The sequence below is a fragment of the Crocodylus porosus genome, unplaced genomic scaffold (genome assembly GCF_001723895.1).
Source record: "Crocodylus porosus isolate Cpor-Errol unplaced genomic scaffold, CroPor_comp1, whole genome shotgun sequence".
NCBI lineage: Eukaryota > Metazoa > Chordata > Crocodylia > Crocodylidae > Crocodylus > Crocodylus porosus.
In genome coordinates this window covers 8,590,091-8,600,157 of record NW_017728918.1, presented here as the reverse complement: position 1 = coordinate 8,600,157, position 10,067 = coordinate 8,590,091, and the positions used below count along the sequence as shown (strand labels likewise).

General features: G+C 56.5%; 1 long non-coding RNA gene across 1 annotated transcript in view; it reads right to left on the bottom strand.

Moving 5' to 3' along the window:
• Positions 1 to 5,466, bottom strand: part of LOC109312176 — a 16,797-nt gene extending 11,331 nt beyond the window's left edge. The window contains exons 1-2 of the long non-coding RNA XR_002101712.1: positions 5,381 to 5,466; positions 1,872 to 1,874 (exon numbers count right to left, since the gene is read on the bottom strand). This is a non-coding gene — a long non-coding RNA (uncharacterized LOC109312176). The remainder of the gene's footprint in view (positions 1 to 1,871; positions 1,875 to 5,380) is intronic.
• Positions 5,467 to 10,067: the final 4,601 nt, after the last annotated feature.

Here is a 10,067-nt window from a genome sequence, read left to right as displayed (position 1 = left end):
GCTGCTGCCACTGCCACCCCTACCACTGCCTGACTGGGGCCAGAGCCACCCCGCGCCCTGTTCCCCAGGCCAAAACCAGAGCTGCCGCGTAGGGTAAGCAGCAGCGCGGGGTGGGAGGCCCAGCAGGAGAGGAAGCAGTGGGATCAGATGACTGGAGGAGCAGGCAGGGCGGCTGGGAGGTTGAGCGGGGGCAAGGAGCGAGGGTCAGGCTACTTGCTCCCTGGTGCCGCAGTGGTGTGGGACAGATTTAAGACGACCCCCTGATAATTAGATTCTGTACGTTGGCCGTTATAATGAATTTATGAAATTTCCACATCTAGAATTTAATGACCTGGAGAGTTAGCCTCCATTCAGAGTTGTCTTGGATTCGGGCAAGCATGGTGCATCCCAGGGCCTTTCTGACTTGAACGCGTCCCTCACTTGTTCTGCCCCTGCTCTAGGCCGCGTGTCTCTTCCCCTGTCCTTGCTGTCACTGGGGGTTTCTTTATCATTTCTCTGGGAGTTCGTTCTGGAGTGAAGCGGTGGTTTGGTGGCACTTGGCCCCCTGGAACAGAGATGCCACATTGTGCCACAGGCGTGTCGGCCCCGTGCTTTGGGGTAAGCACGTGGCGGTGATGGTGGAAACGTGCTGCCCGGTTTTTGCTCTGCTGTCTGCGGCAGGTTCCAGTTGCTGCGTGTGGATCGCAGCTTGTTTCTGGTGAGTGTTGTAATTATTTTGCACTTGTTATGTATTATAACCTTTTGTAATAGGTGGCCATGTTCGCGTACGCCAACTGGAGGCTTGCATAGTGTTTATGTAACAGGTGCTAAGTAAATAAGAGACTCTAAGGTTGCAATTACAGAAGAAACACACGGTTGGGATTTTCCACACGGGGTTTCCCAAGGGAAAGTCCAGCGTCTGTCACAATGTGACAGTCACCGCTCCGAGCCAATGAAGAAGTGCCACACGCGATTAGACTGCCCTGCATCACTGAGGGTATAAAAGACATTGCACGATGAACTTTGGGGTCTTTGCACGCCCGACAGAACGTAGTCACGGATCGGTTCGAACTCGGAGCAACCTTCGGCCTGGCCAGCCGGAGGGGAGGACGCCAGACCCGCCTGATCCCGGCGACCAACCCCGGAAACACCTCGCCAGAGCACAACAGCAGTCTCTCGTGTCGCTAGGGCGCGTGAGACGTCGGTGAGTGTGTGCTCACTGGTGGACACAACACCACTGATTCTGTTTTGTTTAACGTTTCATCAATAAAGTTAAGCCTGACCACCTATAACATCGTCAGAGCGTGATCTGCTGTAAGCCCGACTATTGAAAGACCCTGTAACAGTGAGGAGCTGCAGAAGGGCTGTTGCCTGTTGCTTTGCCAGCCAGTCGTTGCCTCTGTAAGCACAGCCTGCTCTCTGCAAGGCCTGCTTTCCTCATGGCCGGGGCTCCCGTTTCCATTGGGAGATGGCTCCACAGTCTCAGTCACCTTCTCGTGCTACCTTGGCTGCTCTCTGTGCATCCGCCTTCGGTGTGGTGGGTCAATGCACATGCCCCTCCAGCTCTGGTCATCCAGGGCAGGCGGCAGTCCTCACCGCACATGGAGCAGAAGCTCCACCCAGGGTCTGAGCGCCTCCATGCCTGCCATGCCTTGCTGGCACGGCATGGTGTTGCTACGTGGGTCCATAATAGTGCTTTAGCCCTTCTTACATATGGTCCTTCCTATATAAGCAGCACTCACGGTGTCTCAAGCTGACTGTGAACTATTGCAGTCAGTGCCATGTGCTCTATCTCCAATGTGTCCACATCCTTTCTGTAGTGGGGGGCCCAAAACTGGACACAGGACTCAGATGTGATTATTGCTAAATTGGAACTTGGAGATATGACAAACGCTCTTGCTCAGGCACCGCTGACTCAGGATAATTCCTGGAATAACTAAATAAAGCGATGAATTGGGGTTTCCTTCCCTGCCCCTCCACGATAGACAGTGCCTATTGCAAGTACTTTTCCCAGACTCCATTTCCCCCCCTCCTTTTAAGTTGAGTGGTCTCATTATGGTTGTAATGATAACGAATGACTTTGGGAGCAGCAGATAAGCTCTCAGCTTCTCTGAAATGTACCACCATCTTAAATTAAATCAGGATAACGAGGTTTCTTGGTTCTGCCATGTTTGGAAGGCATGTGTGGGAAGAGTTAAACGTCCCCATCTGTTACAACGTGAAGGGAGGGCTTGATTCATTGAAGCTTTAATGCAGCATTGAGATGCCGCAGGGTGCCATTAGTATATGTCTTGGTCTGTCAATGGGACTTGTTGAGATGTATCTATGGAGAGGTTTAAGCCCATTTCTGTGTGTAACCTCCCGGTGTCAATGATCAGCTACTGGCTAGCAAAGCCCTTGATGCACGCAAACACGCACACGCTCGCCGGAAACCTCTGCCTCTGGGAGGAAAAGTGGAGGAAAAGGGACTTGCCCAAGGTCAAGGTGACTCAATGCCGGGCTCCCAACCCTGTGTACAGACCACAAGATCACACTGGGCGCATCTACACATATGCTTTAATGTGCATTAGCCTATTTTAATGCACATTAAAGCGTCACAAAAAAACTGGGCGCTTCCTCTAATGCGCATTAAAATAGTATGCGTTAATGTGCATTTAAATACCTCACTGGCAGCGTATCCTCTAACCTGCATGGTGTGCATGGCCGCGCAGGCGTGCTCATGCTCGCTGCCAGGCGCGCCTACACAGCCGTGCAGGCCACACAGCTTAGAGGGAACGCTGCTCACCAGAGGTACTAAATTTAATGCGCATTAGCAAAAGCACATTAATGAACATGTAGATGCACCCACTGCTTATTCAGGGAGGCGTACAGCTGGACCAGCCCCGTGCAGGAGGGGAGGGGCGGAGGGAAGTGGAGAGGAAGCAAGAGGAACATCATAAATCAACGCGGCGCCATTACTCTTGCAGGGAGCCGGAGAGGGAGAGGACCAACAGCGAGCGGCTCACTGCAGCCCGCAGGAGCGGTTTATTTATAAATCCTGGAGCAGCGATCAATTAACAATTCGAGCCCCCAGAATCACACGTCTCCAGATCCAGCCACTCCCTGCCTGGGGAAATTAAAACAGCTTCTAGCAATGCTCTTGATTTCCTTGAGCACTGGTGTCTCCGGGGCAGCGTCTGCTCTCACGGACGCCACCGCACCCCCACTGGGGTGGGACGTGGGGGGTCGGTCCTTGCATGGACACACGACTCGGCCCGAGTCCAGCAAAGTGCGAACGGAGACCACAAAGGGGCCGTCAAACAGCAAGTCCAGTTCTTGCAGTCGGGAGTTTCCCTCCTCTCCAGGCCGGGGCAAAAGCTCTGGGCTGCCTCTCGGCTTTATTTGCTTGCCGTAATTTATTTGCATGCCTCGTCCCACGGTTCAGGGGAAAGCAATTATTCCGTACGCTTCCAGAGTAATCAGTTCAACGCAGCAGCCATCCATCAAGCCATCGCATCCACTGCGAGCAGCTATAGCAACGGCAGAGGCGAAGTTAGATTGATGACTCTATCGGGGTAATTACATCGCGGCCGGGCCTTCGACATCAATGGCTCTAATCGCCGCACCCGGGCCGTGAAAGGGGGGGCGTCCTCACACCTCGACGGCGTTGGGCGGAGGAGGAAAGGTCTGCAGCTGCGAGCCGTTTTCGGGCACCCGTGGTGCTAGGGGCAGCGCACGCTTCTCGGAGCAGAGGACAGGGTGCATGGAGGTCATCATCCGGCACTCGGGGTGGGTCGTTAGGGAGTGATCCCACCCGCGTCGCCCTGTGTAAGCGCAGAGCAGACCGCCTGGGTCCGGTCTGCCGGTGCTGAAGCTGGTGGCAGTTTTGCAGTGGGCGCAGGGCTGGCGAGCTGAGCTTGACACCGAGGTTCGTCGCTCCCCGGGTCCTCGGGCCCGTCTCCCCCACCCTGCTCTGCCCTGCACCCAGCTCTCCCTTTCAGGTCATCTCTTCCCTACGTGGGCTCGAGACCCAGTCTCCGTCCCCTCCATCCCACAGCCCTGGAAGTGCAGCTCCCGCAGCTGCCCGCTGTGCTCGGGGAGCCCCTCTGGGGAATGCAAACTGGTGGCAGAAGCTGGGCGGCCGTTCGCTCCTCCCTGCTGCCCAGGATGGGACGCGGAGGCCCCCTCGGCCGGCGACACGCTTCCCCGGGAGCATCGGTGCACAGGACAGAAACCAGCAGCTCCGGGCCGGGCCGGGCCCCACCTGGAGTCAGTCATGCGGCGCCAGGTTCCCGTTTTCGTGGCACCCGCCACCCTCGTGCAGGGCCTGGGATTCAAAACCCTCGGGAGAAGAAGGGCTGGGGGTCTCGAATCGGCTTGCTGGGGGAATGAGGGCCCTCTCCCCTCCCTCCCTGCTGCTCCTTGTTTAAAATCCTCTTTTGCGTTTCAGCTGGATGTCGAGCTGGAGCCAGGGCTTTGCTGTGAGCAACGGAGGCCGTGGCGCGTGCTAGCACATCAGCCTGCCTCGCTTAGACGTGCAAGATAGACGCTGCAGTGCCAAGTGCTTATACCTCCTCCACCCCCATGTGCGCACCGCACGTGCGTGCCGACTCTCGGCATCCTGCCTCACGGCGGCACGCCCCGCTCTCTTCTGGCTCCGGTCGGGCTCGTCCTGGGACTTGGCTGCTGCGTAGTAATATACGGGGGCAGTTATATCATAGGGAAGTCAGGCTGGAAGGGACCTCAAAGGACCTCTCGTCCAGTCTCCTGCTCACGGTGGGATCATCCCTCCACTGAACCATCCCAGACAAGTGTCAGTCTAACCTGCTCTTGAAAACTTTTGAGGGTGGAGATGCCGCAGCCTCTCCAGGCAGCCTGCGCCAGCCTGGCCACCCTCGGACTCAGAAAGTCCTTCCTAATCTCCAGCCTCAGTCTCCCCTTCTGCAGTGCAAGGCCATTGCTCCTAGTCCTGTCCCCTGCGGTCACAGAGAAATGCCCAGCTCCAGCCTCTCTGTAATCACTCAGATAGTTGAAGACTATTATCAAACCCCACCCCTGAGTCTTCTCTTCCCCAGACTAAATAACCCTGATTTTTTTCAGTCTTTCCTCGTCAATCCTGGTTCCCAGACCCCTGATCGTTGTTCTTGCTCTGCGCTGGGCTCTTTCCTAATTAACCACGTCCTTCTTGAGGTGCGTGGCCCAAAACCAGAAGCAGGACTCCAGGTGAGGCCCCGCCACTGCTGAACAGAGCAGGAGGACCATTGCACGTGACACGCCTGTTAGTGCAACCCAGGAGGCTGTTGGCTTTTTTTTAACAATCAGGCCCACACGGGTGGATCACGTCCGGCTCTCGGTTCACCGTAACCCCGGGTCCTTCCCTGCAGCGCCACGGCCCAGCCAGTCGTTCCCTGTGTATTGGCACAGGGCCTGCAAGTAGGACGCCCGCCAAAGGTTTTGGAAACATCTGAAGCCCCAGATGGGGGCGGAGGACGTCTGCCGGTAGTAGGGTGATGGGCTGACTCTCGGATTTGGGATTCATTTTGGCGAATTTGGCTTGGAATATGGAAAATTAAAAAAACCCGCAACAATTCATCCCACACGCAGGACTTTGCACTTGTCCTTGCTGAGCCCCATTTCAGTGTGTCCCGTCTGTCCATGGCAGCCTGCACGCAGGGTGACGCTGTTGAAGGCGATCCCGTGCTGCTCTTGGTGAGGGCTGCGCTGGGTGCATGGCCGGAGGTGGAAGGGAGGGCACTTCGAGGAGAGATGAGATGGGGGGGGGTGCTTTGCTCCTGCTCTTCTGAGCTGCTGAACGTGCATGGCTGTGCTGCACTGGTGTCAGAGTAAAAAGCACAACTGCCCAGGGCCTGGGATATGTCGACTTGTGTCCGCACCGCTAACACCGTCTTAGGCAACAGCGCGGGCAGGTCCAGCTGTAGGGCAAAGGCTTGCAGAGGGCAGAGGATCCCGGAGGGTGAAACATGCAGGTCACATGGAGCAGGCCGGGGACCGAGGTCCGGGGGAAAACCGGGGGGGACCCCCTGGAGCAGCTTGGCAACACATGCGAGGTGTTTCGGATGTGCATGCGGGAGCGCGTGAGACTCAGGAGCCCTCCACCTCTCTCTACAGGATGCTTTGGACAGGCCACAGGCAGGGGTTGGACTAGATGTGATCTCTGGAGGTCCCGGTGAGCTCCACTTCTCTTGGGCTCAATGCCCGTCTGAACAGAGGAGGGCGGAGGGGAGTGAGGAGAGGAGGAAACAACGCTGGATCTCAGGGATCTAGTGACGGTCAGGCCCAAGGAGCCTTTCAGGATGTGTTTTCTGGTCGAGAAAAGGAGCGGAGAGGAGGCAGCCGCTTGACCAGTGGCTAGACTGACCCCCCCGGCATGGCATTGACCCCAGCCCAGGCATGACCCCCGCTCTTGCTGGGTGACCTGGCACGAGTGCCCAGCTGCAAACCACATCTCCAGTGCACTGGACTCCTCCTCGTGACACAGGACCGATGCCCTCTGGCCTTGGCCCATGGCCCCAACCCTGCGAAGAGGGCATGGGGCAGCTCCCAGCCAGGAGGAAAGCCCAGCACTTGAAGGCACTGCCGTCTCTCCAAGTCGTTCCCAAAGCCTGTGCCCCAGCTCGGCCCGGGGGGGGTCACGCAGAGATCCTCGCAGGCGCTGCCCGCCTCGTGGCGCTTTTCCCAAAGAAGAGGGCGCGTGGCGCGTGTCCTGGCTGCCCCCCGCGGGAAGGCTGCCTCTTGCTGGTCCTGCCGCCGGCGCGCCCTGCGTCCTGTTGTGGCGTCGTGGTTTGCTTCACGCTGGAGAGATGCACAGTGTGCGCGAGGCTTGGGAGACCTCCCTGGGGCCCAAGAAACCATTTGCTAGGACTCGGGGACTGGAAAGGAGAGAGCCCTCTGTTCCTTCCTGTCGCCCTCATCGAGAAAGGCCCCGTTTTACCTCGGCAGGCGGCTTCATCAGAGAGCACGAAACGTCCTACGCGCCCCCCAGCTGCGCGCCGGCCCCTTCGGCTCTCCAGCGAGCGGCTTCTGATCCAATTAGCCTACAAAAGTGGCAGCTTTCAGGCAGGCAGCGCAGTGCGGGCGGCTCCCTAACACAATGCCAACGCTGGCCAAGCTCGTGGGGGCCCGTTCCCTTCTCCAGGCCCGCTGATCGCTCGCTGCCGGTGCAGAAAGGCACTTCGAGCCCTGCTCTTCCCTGCCAGGGGGGTCGGGCTGGTTTTGTCCCGGCTTGGGCATCTCTCCCACCCAATATAACAACAGCATGACGCGGCCAGAGAACAGCAGTTGCCTGTATCCATTAAAATGAAACAGCTAATCCTTCAGGGGAAATACATGTGAGCTCTTTATCTGAACCTGCGCCACTGATGTTTTCATTGATGATCTGATTGAAGTGAAATGGGAAAGATTTAAAGTCTGCTCCAGCCCCTCGCCCAGGGCTCGGGTTATTGTGCCGGGCCAGCTCGTTCGCCTTGGCTATGCTGGCTTTGTCCGGCTTGGTGATTTCAGTCCGGCTCTGCCGGTCTACACCGGCTCGGGCCCTGGCTCGATGTCCCCAGAGCAAAGGGAGAAGCATCCAGGAGAATCTGCACCCTGCAAAGCCAGGCTTGGGGCTTCCCGGGTTTCCCAGTCCTTGTGCTGTGAGCGCCCGGTGACCCATAAGCTGCTTATGGAAAGCAAATCATCCTGGGCCTGCTGTCAGCTGGGCTGTTGTGGCATGGGGTCGGATCACAGCCCAGAGAAGCGACTTCACAGACCTCGGATGCATGAAAAACGGCATCCTCCTGGAAGGTCCTGGCAGGAGTGGGGGCATTACAAGAGGGTGGGCGATGGGGACTGGCGTCTGGAGTATGGATACGAAGGGAAACGCCAAGAAGAAATGCCTGTCTGCACCAGCAGCTGTCTGCACCGCTTCCACGGACGCGACTCTTTAATTCCCGGCGAGCCAAGCTACACTGCGTCCAAGGGGTTTTACTTTAATGCACCAGAAAGACTTTTGCAGTATCCGGAAATCCTGCTTGTGCAAACAGTCACACAGCTGCAGTGCAAGAAAGGGCAAAAAACACTGCATGTACAAACGGCCTCTGATTAAAAAAATACCTGGTCTCCCTAGTGCAGCGCAGCACTAGGAGACGGCTTGCATTCAGCTGAGTGAAGGATGCGTCCTCGGGGGCTCGGCATGCTGTTTCCCTTCTGAGATCCGTACCTGACTGTATTGGGGTCACCACACTTCCCCCTTCGGGATGCCATTTGCTAATAACTCGCTTGCATAATGTACTGGATACTGTTAATGCAGCCTCAGTGACTCGGCAGGGTTTAATATTTTATTTATTTAATATTAATTTATTGATGTTAATCTCTCCGCAAACTTTACAGGTCTGCTCCTCCACTTCTGCCACTTGCAAACCTGTGGGGTGTTTCATCCGCAGCACGCTGCTCCGCCGCCAGGTTTCTCCGTGCCGTAGAGAGATCGAGACCTTTGCCATGGTAAACAGGAAAGCCGAAGTTGGGACTCGAGCTGTGTGGAAGCCCGTTTGCTTCCTTAATCTGTAGTTGCTTTCTTCAGCAAACCTCTCCAGCTTGTGGTAGACTGGGCATCCATGTATCATGACACTGAGCACCTGCAACTTCCACTGACGTCCAAGGAAAGAGTTGGCCACTTTTCCTATTGTAAGTAATAATCGTCCCACTTTTTTACCTGCTTTATGTGACAGGCCGTGCAGGTGTCTTGATAGGCACCAGCGGGCGCCCAGCTCCATCGGTGCCTCTTTAAGCAGGGCCAAACATTGGCTTTGGGGATTTGGAGGCTACATCCCAGCAGCCATCCCACACTAGGTGTGTCGTCCCTGGGCCTTGAACACATGGCACCTGGCAGGAGCCCTGGCCTTCCCACCCACCTGCGTGGTGTAGCTTGAAGTAGATGAGCCCAGAGATGGGCCACAGATAGGGCTTTCCTCACCTGGAGCCTGGGCAGGCCGCTCTGCTTTGCTGATGCTCTTCTGCGGTTACAGGCGGTTGGGTTGCACGAAGGCAGTGGCTTCTGCTGGTTTGGTGGGTTGCTCCAGAGACCCCCTGTAAAGACTCATGCATGAATGGCATGTGCATGGTACATCCACCATTTTGAACAATACATGCATGTGAGTGTTTGAGTCCAGGCTGAGGCTCTTTGGGACTCACAGACCAGGATCCCTGGGGCCGAGACCCTAAGAAGCCTTTTGGTGTGTCCCCTTCCTCCCCCTCCATGCCCCTCCTGCACTTCTTAAGGCTCTCGGTGACAAACAGACATCACATTTCTTCTGGGATAAGTGTGATCATTCGGACATCCATGTCTTGTGCTCCAGGATAAATCCTTCAAAAGTTTCATGGGATAAGAAGGGCCAACAATCTAGCCTAGGACCTTGCAAAATGCATCTGAATGGTTGTCCGAGGATTGCATCATTATGGGCACTGGCAGACATGCAGCTCCCTGCTGTAACTCATGGCGCTTTGCAGGAGGTGTCATGAGTTACAGCAATCCCCCGGACCCAACAGATGTTTGTTGTTGGGTCCCGGGGGTGGGGGATTAAGCTGCAGTTTGGGGTGCCCCGCCACCCCGCTCAGCCCTGGCGCTGTTTTCAGAATGGGAGAGGGGAAGGGAACAGAGGGAGCTCAGTCTGGGGTTTGCCCACCCCGTGCTGGAGAGTGAACCAGCCCACCCTCCAGTGCCAGCTGGGCAAACTCCAGACCAAACTTTTTCAGCTCCCTTCCCTTCCTCTCATTCTGTAGACAGCACCAGGAGCAGGGCTGGGCTGCGCTGGCCAAGTCCTGCTCCGGACATGCATTGACACAAGTTAATGAAGATGCTCCACGTAATGTGGGTTCAGATCGTCACGGGATCAGGCACTTTTAAAGTGCTCTGCAGCCGTGCACTTCTGTAAGGGCACAGCTGTAGAGCACTTCATACGCAGGGGGCCAGTTATGTGAGAAAATGTCACTTGTGTTGGTGCCTTGTGTCTCTAAAAGACGCAGAAGAAGACAGAAGTGAGGAAGGAGGGCCCAGAGGTCAGTCGCTTGGTCTGACCATAGCACTTCCAGCCCCAGAGACTGACACCCTCTGT